Here is a 13,698-nt window from a genome sequence, read left to right as displayed (position 1 = left end):
CAACAGGGATTTTTGGCAGTCACCTTGTGTAAGCCAACCACTTGCAACCAATGCTATGGCTCACCTTACATACATATATATATATGTATCTACATACACGACAAAACCATCTCTTTAGCTTCTGAGTGGAAGGCATACCTGAAGCTCTCCTTTATGTACACATGGGTACTTAATGGAGGCATGTGTTAGTTACCCTAGAGACAGCACAAGTTGTTTTTAAACAAGCTTCCCCTCACTTGCCATTTGATCAAAGAGTGTTTGATTTATAAATAAAGGACCACACCAGCAGCAGTAACAAGTTGCACAGTGGCCTGACAGATAAGCGACAGAAGGATGTTAATAGACACAGATGTAAAGCTATTTACACAAATGATTTGCTTGTCCTGTGCAATGGGGATAAGAATGCAATCATGGGCTCGAGGTTTTTGGTTTAGATTAGAAACTTGCACTGTCCACACATTTGAGTATATGGACATGATCATCCAGACTAACAGAGCATGCTGAAACTCAGCATTCAAAACCAGCACATACTTTTTGCCTTATAAAAATGGGCCTTATTTATTCACCACATGGAAACTCACCCCATTCATCAATATGGCTATGACTATACACACAGACAGAACAGTGGATATGGTGGGGACTGTTTTCTATCTGAAGCCTGTCACCAGCAAATTTGAGCAACTAACATCTCAGTGCTTGGGCAAAACAATCTGTACTGCCCTGACTTTGAGCAGGCACAACACAGGCAAGTGCAAGAGTAAACCACCATGTGGAATGTGCAGCCACAAATAAACCAACCAAGCCCAGATCTGTCAGCCAAATCACCAGAGCTAAGGACTAATACAGAGGTGTTCCAACTTCAAAGTAGGAGCACAGTCGGCAAGAGTTTGTTGAAAGAATTACAACCAGAAACTGGGACTTCTCAGTAGCATATAATCCCTGCTGTTTCCATTTCCTCTTTCTCATTATCGGCACAGATGGGGGCTGAAGATTAGTAAACAGTGGGTGTTTGGGGTGAATTAGAGCATGTGTGATGTAGAGCTAGGTATCCTGGTGGCATCCGTGTGACTTTGGAGAGATCTAAATATTTAATGTTGCCCACTACATTTCTTCAAAATGATGAAACATTAACGCATTCCTTGGGGGTAGGGAGAATCATACCAGATAAAAACAGGGAATCTATTTTGTCCCTCAACCAGGATGTGAACAAAATCTGATGATCAAAAATGTTCTTGCAGATTGCCACTCTCTAGTCATGTTTGTGTGGAAAATGAAGAGTTTTTACACTGTTCCAGTCCTGTCTGAAAACAGTAAAACCCCTCCCTCCCAGACTCAACAGATTCTGGGCCAAAGCCTTTTACACAGTTATGTGCATATGAGATTACATTTTCAGGTATCACCCCTGGGTTTAGCCACAGGCTCTCCTTTCAGAGGACAGCCACATAAATAAAAGCCATTCCTAAGAAAATGTACTTTTGCCTAGAAATGCTTATGTATTTCTCGACTTGAGTAAAAACTGCTGAACTGACAAACCTTGCTCTCCTTTCAGCATGGAAGTCATGCAATGCCATTTTGAGCAGGAACTTCTGTCTTGCAGACCTGGGGTTACCAACTCATTGCACATAGACTACACTTAATCTGACATAAAGCAATGTTTAGTCACAGATCACCTGGCTTAGAGAATAAACTGCTGATTTAGAAATATATTGCCTGCTTTCATCAACTGCTTTCATCACCTGCTGAAACTGCGTCAATTATCAGGAGACTGCACTCACAAGACAAACCAGCACCTCTACCTCAAAAGGGTATGTCAATATCCTGTTGTTCCCACAGCCAGACAAATAAAGGATCTGGATTTCTGATGCAAATTCCCTTAACACACTTGGGAACTGACAGTCAGAATAGCCCAAATGTGAAGGTTGAGCTTGAAAGCAGAGGCAGGTATAATATTCTGGATCAAAACAGTTTGGCACCTGGTCTCCCTCATTAGCAAAAGTTTAACACGGAGCCATAACTGAACATGCAATCATCTGTCTGCATCCCCCTCTACATGTTTTTTGTTTCTTCTTTCCCCTCCCATTAGCAAAAGGCCAAGTATACAGTAGAGAACTGAAAAACTAAATTTACAGCTAAGTTTATGACTTATGGCTCCAAGGGCATTACCTATACTCAACAGAAACCCCAGACTGTAGTTTGAAGTATGACTGTCTGAAAGAATGCTGCTAAAAGAGCAGAAATACCTTATAGTCCAACTTCTACGCTATTCAGCAAAGCTGGCTGGCTTTCCTGAGAGGCTGTACCACAGCAGTGACCTAAGAGAATAACACAGAGAAAAGCAAAGACCTCCTAAAACCCCTCCTGCCTGGCCTGAAAACTTAGAGCTGCCCCAGAGTAAGTGGGACACTACAGCATGGGGCCCTTTGGGTAGAAAGATTAGTCACGGGCATTTTGGTAGAGCCCAATGGTTCCAGTTGGTCTGTGGGCCAAGTCCCAGCAGACCCAGCACAGTTCCTTATGGAGGGTGAATTGTGAGCTGATATTCCTGGCTCTCTCTCAGCAATGCCTCAAAGCATCCCCATGCACTGTGGGAGTCTAAAGGTGCTTCTTCACCTGTTCCCTGTCACTACATGCTGCCAGCAGGGGCTCGGCTGCACCAGCTGTGATACAGGCTGTATATACCTACTTGATGTTTCATGATGTTACCAGTTTGGATTTAAGTGAACTTTGTGGCATATTTAACTTTGGGCTTTTTTGCTGGTAAATGGGACAAGGACTATTCTCTCATCCTCAAATGTCAAAGCCAGCACTTTGCATCACTTTGGGAAATCTGGATTTTGAAGACCCTTGGCTGTCCCAAAGGCTATTTCCATAATTATACCCTAAAGAACGATTTAAAAGTTTTTACACTTGTCCTATACTAGACATTACTCCCTAGTGGCAGGGTATGAAATCCTGATCTAATGCATGCTAAAGGAAATGACAATGATACAGGGGTCACATGCTCCATTGAGAAATGAAGAAAACAGAACCTGCACGTGCCAGACTTAATACAGAAACTTAAACTGCAATTTTTGACAATGCCACTTGACAGAACTCAGGTTTATGCACCAAACAAGCCTGCAGATAATCAGGGTTTTTTCCTTCCCAGCACAATCACGTAACAATGACCCTGCAAAACTTTAAAGCGAAGATGTAAAGGGCGCTGGGGCTTTAGAGCAGAAGAAAGAGTCATCCGACCTTCAGAATGGCATTTTCCAAAAACAACCAGCAGTGTCTACCAGACAAGACAGAGCAACTCCAGAAGCCCAAGAGTAAACAGCTCGGAGGAAAGTCCTGGAAAATGTTGTTCTGACCTTCTAAGGAGCAATCCTGCTCCACTGGTGTCATCTCAGCACTCATCTTCCACAGCAACCACATACCAAGGGTAGGACTGGGCCCAGGTTACACCTATCAACCCTTCTGCTAGTTCAGAGTGATTTTTTTGTGTATCTTTGTCCACACTTCCTAGGGCATAAAGCCTTGCCTCATTAACAAATGGCAGTAGGACATTTCTTTATTTCTATCTAAAGGGAAAAAAGTGGAAATACAGTCTTGGGTTGGTTTTTTTTGTTGTTTTTTTTTTTTTTTTACTTTCCCTTCTTGCAAGTTTTTGCATTATATTCTCATTTGCTTTTGTCCATATCTCACAGTGGATGACCTGGAGCCAAGACCTTGGAAGCTGTAAATGCTGTGGTATTAGACATCATGTGGTATAATTACTATGGTTTCTTTAGTGCCTCCTCAATCTGGTCAATTAATGAGTGGATGGTGAACAAACATTTTTGGAGAAGTACAAAAGCTTTCAAATAAAAAAGAGCAGTCATAAACCATCCTTACTTTAAGCTCCATTATTCCTCCTAAGAGGAAACTTTCTTGGGGAACTTCAAGTAACACAAAACAAAAGACAACAATGACAATTCTTTCCCTTGGAAACACAAAATCCCTCAGTGTTCTCATTTAAGTACTGCACATGATGCCATCCAACTGGGTTTTACCCTGCAATTCACTCACATTATCAGGGATGTTCTGCTAAACAACTGGCACATTTTAGATGAATAAAGAGGGAACTTGTCCAGTCACCTCAAGCTGTTTGTCAGTTATGGAACACTTCATTTTCTAGTTCCCTATAGCAGCTCAAGTTAATTTGTCTTCCTCTTGACATCAGTCAGCATGCACACTTCTTTTAAGGACACACGAATGAAACAAAAGGAAAAGCTATAATAAAACCTGGAGACACTGATCTGCAGAGAGCTGCTTGGAAAAGGATAACTACTAAATAAGAAAATAAATATTGCTCTAGTTCCACCTAAGGGTACAAGTAAGTGTGAGTATGCAGCAACTCCTCAGAGTAAGATGTTTCTTTATGTACTACATGGCTGATGCTGTCCATGTTAGCCAAACTGCAAATCAAATTGAACCAAAAGAGCATTGAAGTGTAGCACCCTTTAATTATTAGCTGAGGAATCTTTCCTCAGGTAGGAGGTAAGGGGGGAAATAAGCAATCCTCCCTTCTCCTCACCACCATATATATACTTTTTTTTGTCCTCCAAATCTTTCTGCTCAACAGCTACCTAGCTGGTGCTAGTTACAAACAGCTACCATCCTGGTTCAGACTGCTCAGAAAGGCAGGTTCCTGATTCACACCACACTTGCAGCTCTGGAGTGCTACTTCAACTGGAGCTGCACTCTGCCTCGAAGCACCTACAGCCTTTCTCAGGGACCAAGGCAATTTGGGCAACCAGGGCAGCTCAAGGTCCCACCATTTTCAGAGCCTGCTGGTGAGGTGAGCTAATGAAGCACTGCCTGTTGGTCCCAGCAGAAACACCACTTATCTGGGGAAGCACCCTCACATAACTGTTCATATCACTGCTTTAAGAAATGGCAGGGAGAAGGGGGCGGGGGGGGAAGAAAAAAAGAGAAAAAAATAGAAGGGTTGGGGAAGGAATGGGAGCTCAGGCAAACTCCTCTTGCAGTCTTGAAAGAGGGGACAGGGCTTTTAGCTCTGAGCCACCAGGTGCATGGACTGATCCAGAGGGACACTATTTGCTAAAAACTCATTTTATCTTCTTAATTTCCAAGAACAAGTATTGTAAGGAGCATATTTTGGTAACACTGTACTCACCCTTTCAGAGTCTTTCTTGCCTGCGGAGATCTTTAAACCAGCAAAAGAAAAGATGAAAAACACCCCTGAAAACAAAGCCAGAGTCTGGATCAGAGAATTCATTACATATTCTATGACTTTAAAGTCAGAACCACAGGAGATTAAATTCTCTGTAACCTCAGGTTCAGCGGGAAGAAACACATCCTGCTAACCAAACCCTGCAACGTGCTGAGCAACTATCATAAACCTGGGGGCAGAGGTTGGACCTGCCAGCCTCAGGCTGCCTCTGCCAACACACTCACATGTGCACTGCAGGTATCTGCCTTGTCAAGACATTCCAGGCTCTCAGCTCCATACACGTAAAGATGTCTTTTCTAATGCTTAAAAGAGACTGTTGTATTCAGCCATATCACTAAGCATGGCTAATCTGGGATACATTTGTGAGCACTCACACTTGTCTTGCTTCCACAGCAGCCAGGCATAGCACCCATACCCATCTTCTAAGCAAAGCTGCCCAGACAAATCAGGTTTATGTAGCTGGCAGGCTCAGCTGTTCCAGGGCATTACTCTGACACAGCTCTCTTCACAGAATACTAAGCCACATGCCTAAGTGGACAGCAGGTTGTGGCAACAATAAAATAAAGCATTATCCTATCTGATTTCTATGACTTAAAGGATTTCCCAACTTGCCATGCTTGCTGATGCCCTCTTAACATTTAGGGATTTGTGTCAACTGAGCTACAAAACTGGTCTGTTGTTGTGGAGAATAAGCAGTGGATAGATCTGCAGAATGATGCAAGGCTCTGCTGACTTTTAGTTATGCTTATGCAACTCCACAGTTCCACAGCTGCTAATACTTAGCAGATGACCTGCGTAAGTGCTAGACAAAAAAAATAAAAAAAAAGAGAGAGAATCCTACTTCATCACTTAAAAAATAAGCTACCAAAACAAGAGCAATGATTTTTTTCTCATCTGACATGGTTTTCTTTTTCTTCTCTGAACAGAATTAAAAAAAACCGCAGCATAACGAATTCAGCATAACTTATAACTGAAGATCTGAATGGTGCCTTGTTCGTAGCATTTGGATTTGAAACACAGATGCAGTTAACTCACAGCTTAACTCCTTCTATGATACTCTCTAAAGTGCTGATCTGTGTTCTTCTTAGCTTCCAGATATTTAAAAGTTTTCAAGTGATTTTTCTTTTTTCAAAAAGAGAGATTCAAACTTGAATTCAGTGTACAGCTTCATCTGCTATTTTCCACTCTTAAAAAATATGAGATTAATTGTTGTGCAACTAACTGGGAATAACATCACTTTCTAAAAATTTCCTTTGCAGCTCTAGTCTTTATTTCACCAAATTCTTTTCCAGATCAAGTTTTCTACGTTTCTGAAAGTCAACACACTACATTTTTCTTTAGTACTACAACTCCCTATGAACATGAGATAAGGGAAATAAAAAAAAAGGAAAAAGAAAGACAGGAATATGATATCTCTCAGCAGGTAAGTGTAGTGTCTGTTGCCAATTGATCTGAAAACAGCCAAGCAGGGAAAGGAGGTAGTTTTATGCATGAAGACAAAATCTTTTAGCTACCAAGGCACTAGCCTGCCAGCCAGGAGATTTATGATCCTCTCCCAGCACTATTACTGACCTGCTGCTATGAGACTTTGGGCAAAATTACCTCCTTACAACTATGATTCTCTACATACTTCCATTTTTGAAGCTTTTATTCAGATTTCTCAAGGCCATTTTCAGATATTTTAAGACTACATTTATTCCCACTGGTTTTGGGTACAGACAAAGGCAGCCAAGCTTTCCCCTTAATGCAAAAAACATGGCATACAGCCAGCTGGACTGAACTGCTGGATCTCATCTAGTTTAGTGTGGGGCTAACCTGCCTTCAAGCAGATTGCTCAGGCCTTATCTAATTTTTAGACCATCTCCAACAACAGACTCCACAATCCCTCTAGACAACCAGTTTCAGTGGTTAGCCCCCCTCAGCACCAAGGACTTTACCGGAAATTTTAGTAGGAAGCAGAACACTGTGCCAAGGAATGCAACTTCTGTTTAGGGCTCACTTCTGGCCCTGCTAAGTCAGGGCCCAGAGAGATACACAGAAGCCTGCTCCACACTGCCTACCCTTCACAGCAAGAGGATTTCAGCACTCAAAGTACTACAGAGAGGGAGGAAGAGGGAATCACCCCATTTCCTGAACTTATCATAAGAGAAACATGCAGAAGCTATTTTGGGCTCACTGAAGCTGCTAAGAGCATTTATTTTAACATCTGTACTACTTCCCGTTAAAGAATATCCTGTAGTTTCTTCAGCAGGAGTTATATGCTCAAGCTTAGCACAAACAGAAAGATGGCTCTCATGAAAGCATGCACAGACAGACAGGAGGGCCCTCCTCATGGACATCATCCCAAGAAGGAAATGGTGGGAGCTACATACACACACACACTGAGAAGATTAAAGATGAGGGGTGTCACATGAACACATTAAGACTTAGAAACTTCCGCTTCTACAACATTAGTAGTTTAAGGAATTACAAAACTATACATTTTAACTCCAAAGCATACTTCCATGTAATTGGATCCAAATGAAGAACACAAATGAAATTACGGCTGAGTTAAGTGTTACAAAACTTACTTACAGACTCTCGAACTACTCCTTGTGCTTCCCATTTATCTCCTTCCAGGAATTAGGAAAAACTTTCTATTCTGAACTCTGATCTCTATGATTTAGACAAAGCTTCTCCCCTGCCACTTGTGTCTCCAGCCTTAGAGACACTCTTCACTGATCTTTGTGAACTGTGTTGGATGAGGCCCAAGGACAGCTGCACTTGCAGATTTGTAAGCCTGCAAGGATGAAGAGCAACTCCAGTACCTTTCAGGGCCTTGATGTTCAGGTTATTGCCACTGAAAAAAACCAAACTTTTTTACTATTCAGATTTCACTCTCAGTCCAGCAGCAGTGACACAGTCCTCACAAAGGATCACAACGGAGTGCTAACATAGTAAACAGTTTGTTACTTCTCCTTCCCCCTCTTCAGATACCCAGACATATGCATATGTGTACCTGGTGCTTCATGAGAACACTATGCTATCGTACTGGTCACCACAAGCACACAAATTACTTTAAACAAAGCCTCCTACTAAAGCATGATTATAAATATCTTTATTAAATTTACTTTCTAATAATGCCTTTTCTGGGCCATTTGCCAACTAACAGTTCAGTAGTTATTATTCAATAACAGGTTTTCACCTACCTCTTTGAAGTAAGGAGCTAAACAAGTTGGTGTTAACTGCACACAGGACAGACAGCTGCCTTGAAGGCTTGCAGCTACTTACAGTATCTACTTCTTCTATACTACCAAAATCTGTTCTACCATCTCAGAATTACCCCCATGTACTGTGTCTCCACACCCCTACTCTAAAACTGCTAGCACCAGGGATTTTGAACCAAGACAGTAAACAGTCCCTTTTTATAACAGGTCCCACAGACCAAATGTTAGAGTGTGCCACATGAAGAAAATGAGAAAGTGTTGGAGTCAAGAATAAAAGAAATCAGTAGAAAGAACACAAAAGTATTTAATTAGATTTGAATTTTGATAACACATCATTATTGTGAAGAAGCCATAATTAAGGTATGTTTACTTTGGCAAAAAGATACTTTAAAAAAAACCCGCCCCTCTGCTGCATCATTATTTCATCTGGTTTCTATACATAGGTCTGTTAACCAGAGGAAGATTCAAGACAGTTAAAAGCACAGAACACTTCTCAAAGCTGCTGGATAAAGACATTTTACTGAATTGTACAAGCCATCAACAACATATGTGCTCCAAAGGAAGCCCATGCCTTCCCATCATGTCACAATTGTCAGACAGCACCAACATACCTTTTTTTCTCCCCACAAAGCAGGTGAGTGTTTATACAAGCAAGGTAGAAAACTAAATAGCTGTTAAAACTTTATGCAGTGTAGGTAATGGAGAGAAACACTGCAGCATACTCCTTTCTCAAAGGGATTAGCATTGCTTGTGCTTCTCAGTGGCTTTTTCAGAGTCTGGAGGTCATCAGATCTAAAGGTCATACCTGTTATCACAAGCAGGAAATTGCTCCTTCCATAGCCAATACCTTTTCTTAGATGCACACTTTTAGTTCTTGACTATACTACACAGGTAAAAGCAGTTAAACACTGCTAGGGCAGGTAACTGGGTTTTCCATTGAAAAAAACAAAAAAAGCTTAGTGGTCTTGTAGCCATGCAGTCTCCAAGGACAGAACCTTACTACCTGATCCATTCAGGGAGTAAACTAATTCTGGAGAAAGTTCAAAGTGTAATTTCAAAAAAAACAGCAAGGCAGCAGCAGTAATTAGGACATAGCGAGAGAGCTTCAACTGCTTTAATTCCTAATTGTTGGGGTGAGGGATCTCAAAGCAGGATGCAGGGGAGAGTCAGCACAGGGCTGAGAGGGGACATCTCTACAGACAAGGGAGTTACTGCTCTCTTTTTCTCCTTACTCAGACTTGTGAGCTTTTCAGCATAACCCCACGGATAACCGGGAGAGGCTGAAGCAGCTGCAGCAGAGAAACAGGTGAGCAGCAATAAGACAGAAGAGAAGGGTGAGAGGGGCAGGAATCCTGCCAAGGATAACACAGAGTAACCACAGACTCCAGGCACAGCCCCTGTCCCAAAATGCCTGCACCCAGTCAAGGCCAGCCACAGGAACTGGCGTGCCTCTTGCTCCACATTCCTCGGAAACTTGCCCTAACCAACTATGGAAATAATAATTTCATGTACAACATGGAGAACTACACATTTGACAGGCAGATGTTAAGGGCAACGTCCTGCTCAGCTTGAGGTTAGAGAATGCTGGAGAGCCTAGAAGAGTGAGGCAGAAAGACACACATAATACTTGAGGAATGAAAAGTGCTTTCTGGAGGAACAGTAACAGGGACTCAAGAGATACAATCTCATAATTTTAGGCTATTTGCTCTCGCTCTAGCTAAACAGATCTTTAAATAACATTTGTGCACACATAAAGAGCTTTTCCGTTCCATTTGTAGCTTTCCTCTGTCCCTCTGGTCCCTACCCAACCCCCCATACTGTGTTCCTGAATCTCCCTTTCTGCGTCTGTCCGTCCCCCTCACGTGTTCCCGCTGGACAGAGGGCAGAAGTGCTCTGGAACAGCTGTATTTCCTCCTCATCTGCTCCTTCCCCTCGCAGCAGAGGGGAAAGTACATGCCAGCTCAGCTTGCCTCGTGGTTCATGGCACTTGAAAAAGTGCACTGCCAGAGCAGCCCTGCAATCCCTCCCACCTTCACTGAAGGCAAGGCTCTGGGAGGACCTTTTCTTTTTTACGTGCCCTCCTGGGTCTCTGCACCGTCCTCTCAACTTGGCCTTGGAAGTGCTAGTGGACAGAAGAAACAGAAGGGAGGGTTGACAGAGTTAAAAAGAGTGTGAGAGAGAAGCAAAACACGCTGCCTATCCTCTGGAGGTGAAAACTGAGAGCAGCTGCTTATCACAGCCCTGTCTTTGAGAACGTACTTCGGGAGTAAAGGAGCAATTCAGAAGTACCTCATGGTGGGTTCCTGAACACGCACACCCTGGTGCCAGAGACAAGTGCTGCTGTCGTGCTTGTTTCAGAGAGGCCACTCAAGCAGTTCACATGGTGGCTGAGGAACACCGACTTTGAGAAGGCACACAGCCCTGCACCCCAGAAGGTGTTCATTTGAAGATGAAACCAGCCATTAGAGCAGCAGAGGCAAACAAAGTGCAAAACAAACTAAAACTTGACGAGTGGTTACTTGAGGTTCCCTAAGTTGATTCCTTCCAAAAAGCCCCGAAGAGCCAGCTCAGAGGGCAGAGATCTGCTTGGCTGACTCCACCATAAAGCCCAACTACACGGTCCACCTCAACATTCGCTGCAGATGAGAAAGCACTTGAGGGAGGCTGCCACACCAACACCTGGTGTGTGACCAACACACCGAAGCCCTGCGTGGGCGCCACTCGTGCAGCCAGCGGTGTGTGCCACGGCCCCACCGGGGCTGTCCCCGCCCTGAGGTGCCAGACAGGATTTCACAGCCGCGGCCGTGCAGCAGTAGAGCTGGACCAGGATGCCAGCAGGCACTGCCCTGGCGGCCCGGGCAGCAGCAAGGTCCGAGCTGCCCGGCGGGGCCGGGGGCTGTCCCCAGAGCGGGGCCGGGGGCTGTCCCCAGAGCGGGGCCGGCCGCCACCGGGCACGGGCCCAGCCCCGGGGGAAGCGGGAACGCGGGGGGAAGCAGGGAGGGATCCCAGCCCGCCAGCGCGGCTTCGGGAGGCAGGAGGAACGCGTCCAGCCCGAGACAGAGCAGTCTGGAAGAAAAGAGAGAAAGAGCAGACAGGCGCGAGGCGAGAGTCGCTGCCGACCCTTGTACCCGCGGGGCCGGGGGTGCCGAGCGGGGCCGGGGGTGTCGAGCCGCCCCAGCGCAGCTACCGGGCCCCGCCCGCCCCAGAGCCGCCCGTGCGGCCCCCGCGGCCCCCTTACCGCGCTCCGGGCGGGCCAGGCGGCGGGAGGGCACGGTGGGTCCCGCCGGCGCTGCAGCCGCTGCGGCGGCCGGGACATGTTGGGCCGGGCAGCTATTTATAGCGGCAGGAAGCGGCGCGGCTCTCGGCTCTGGGGCGCCGCTCCCCCGCCGCCCGCGCCGCCGCACATGCCCCGGGCCCACAGAGCGCGGCCGGGACGGGCCGGGTCGCTGAGGGTCGGTGCCCGCCCCTGGGTCCCGCCTTCCGGGGCTGTGCCCTTGGCCCGGCCGGCCGAGCCGGGCTCCCCCAGGGTGGTCCTTCCCAGAGGACGCGGGGTGCCGGTGATGGCCGTGCCCCCTTCGCTCTGTGCCCGGTGCCCAGTGGAGTTCACACCAGTCAGAGTTACAGAGAGCCCCTTACAGCGGGATGGGTTCAGGTCCCCAGGTGCCACCAGCCTGAGCTGTGATTTTGGTGGCTCTGCGAGGACACATGCCGTCCCAAGGCCCCCCGGTTCCCGGCCGTGCCCTCACCGCAGGGGCAGCCTCCCGGCCCCTCTGGGCCCCGCTCCCGGGCTGGGCTCCCCGTGGCCGCAGGGTTCTCTACACGCTTCCTTTCCCCACCTGCCTCCCACGGGTCCAGGGCAGACGGTGGGGAAGGGTAGTGGCGCCTGGGGAATAGCCAGGCACAGGCAGAGACACACACCGTAGAGTAGAAACGCAATTAAACAGTGGGAAAGAGGTGCTTGCTTTTTCCCTGTTAAGGTCTGCAGTATACTGAAATGCGGGAAGGTCAATTACCCCTCTCTGCAGGATGCCCCAGAAGGTATTTGGGTTTCATACCTCAATTAACTCATGCAGAGATTGCTTTGCCAGGCGAGCAATAAATTCTGTTTCCCTTTCCCCCCTTAGCTTGACTAAGTTTTCTAGAAGCAAAATTTCTGTTAGTGTTTTTATGTCCAACACTGAAGTTTTGGATGGAAAAATGCCCAAGTATATGTAATGGAGTATGTTGTGCAGATAGGAGCAAAGTTTGAAGTGCAAGAACTGTGCCCTGAGTGTCTATTTGAGCCAACATTGATCTCACGTGCTTTTGCTTCTGTAGGATTTCACATTTTGAGGTGTTCAGATGGGTTTTGTTTACTCGAAGTGTAGACATGGTCCAGCCCAGCAGCTATATAACACTGTTATCTAAAATAAAAATGTTAGGGACAGGTGTCCTGAAGAACTGAAATATGCTTTTGATTCGCTTGTAGTAACATGTCCCAGCAAGGTCAAAGACTGAGTAACCTGTGTGCTAAGTTAACCTGCTGCAACTTTCGTGTTTTCACCAGGACCTGAGCAGTTGCCTGAAGGCACAGCATTATGGTGAGACATGCTGTCATAAGAGCAGTGGCATTACTGTGCTGTCTTCAGTGGAAGGCTGGAAACCTTGCCAGGCTTTTAAATAGGTAATTTCTCTGTTTCTGTGTCATTGTATGCTTGGAGCATTACAAGATAAACACAAAAACTGGTAGAATTTTTTATGTGTACGCTTTTCTGACCCATGCACACAGTGTAGATTAGCTTGCAAGTAAAAATTTCCATGCTCACAAATAGTAAAACTGCAGGTACTCAGTGTTTACTGTCTTTACAGTCCCAAATCTCTCTAAAGAAGGTCACAAATCCACATGAGGTTCCTAAGCACGGCAAACTGCATTTGGGTCATTGGTTAGCTGAAAAGTCACGTAGAGGCAAACAGCTTCCTCTTGTCTACATGCTGGGGAAATACCATGTGATGTGTTTATTCCAGGCTCCATATGGGATAAATAGCAAACACTGATAGAGATCTGCTCAGCTGTTAGAAGTTGGGAAGATGTGCTGCAATGGGAGATCTGTGCTGGGATGGCAGGAAATGGTTACAACACTTGCGAGGATAGAATTGTCCCTTTATGGAGAATCCACTGAGTGATCCATCATCCCTGTGCTGCAGTAGCCTACAAACTCCTTTGGACTTCTGTCTGCTGATCAGGCTGGGGCCTGTTGCATGGTAACAAGTAAAATTGTCCTGTCCTTGCTGTAG

At 45.6% G+C, this 13,698-nt stretch overlaps 1 protein-coding gene across 2 annotated transcripts in view; it reads right to left on the bottom strand.

The window, feature by feature from the left end:
• WIPF1 (WAS/WASL interacting protein family member 1) overlaps positions 1-11,724 on the bottom strand; it is a 53,071-nt gene extending 41,347 nt beyond the window's left edge. Inside the window, exons 1-2 of one of the 2 annotated variants that reach the window (XM_083865109.1) lie at positions 11,663-11,724; positions 5,162-5,226 (exon numbers count right to left, since the gene is read on the bottom strand). The gene's annotated coding sequence lies outside the window, so the exon portion shown is untranslated. The remainder of the gene's footprint in view (positions 1-5,161; positions 5,227-11,662) is intronic. The other variant, XM_083865111.1, reaches the window with a different exon arrangement.
• Between the last annotated feature and the right edge of the window lie 1,974 nt (positions 11,725-13,698).

This window comes from Zosterops lateralis (assembly GCF_965231275.1).
Source record: "Zosterops lateralis genome assembly, chromosome: 7".
Lineage (NCBI taxonomy): Eukaryota > Metazoa > Chordata > Aves > Passeriformes > Zosteropidae > Zosterops > Zosterops lateralis.
Note: the sequence above shows the minus strand (reverse complement) of the source record. Positions and strands in the feature narration are given on the sequence as shown.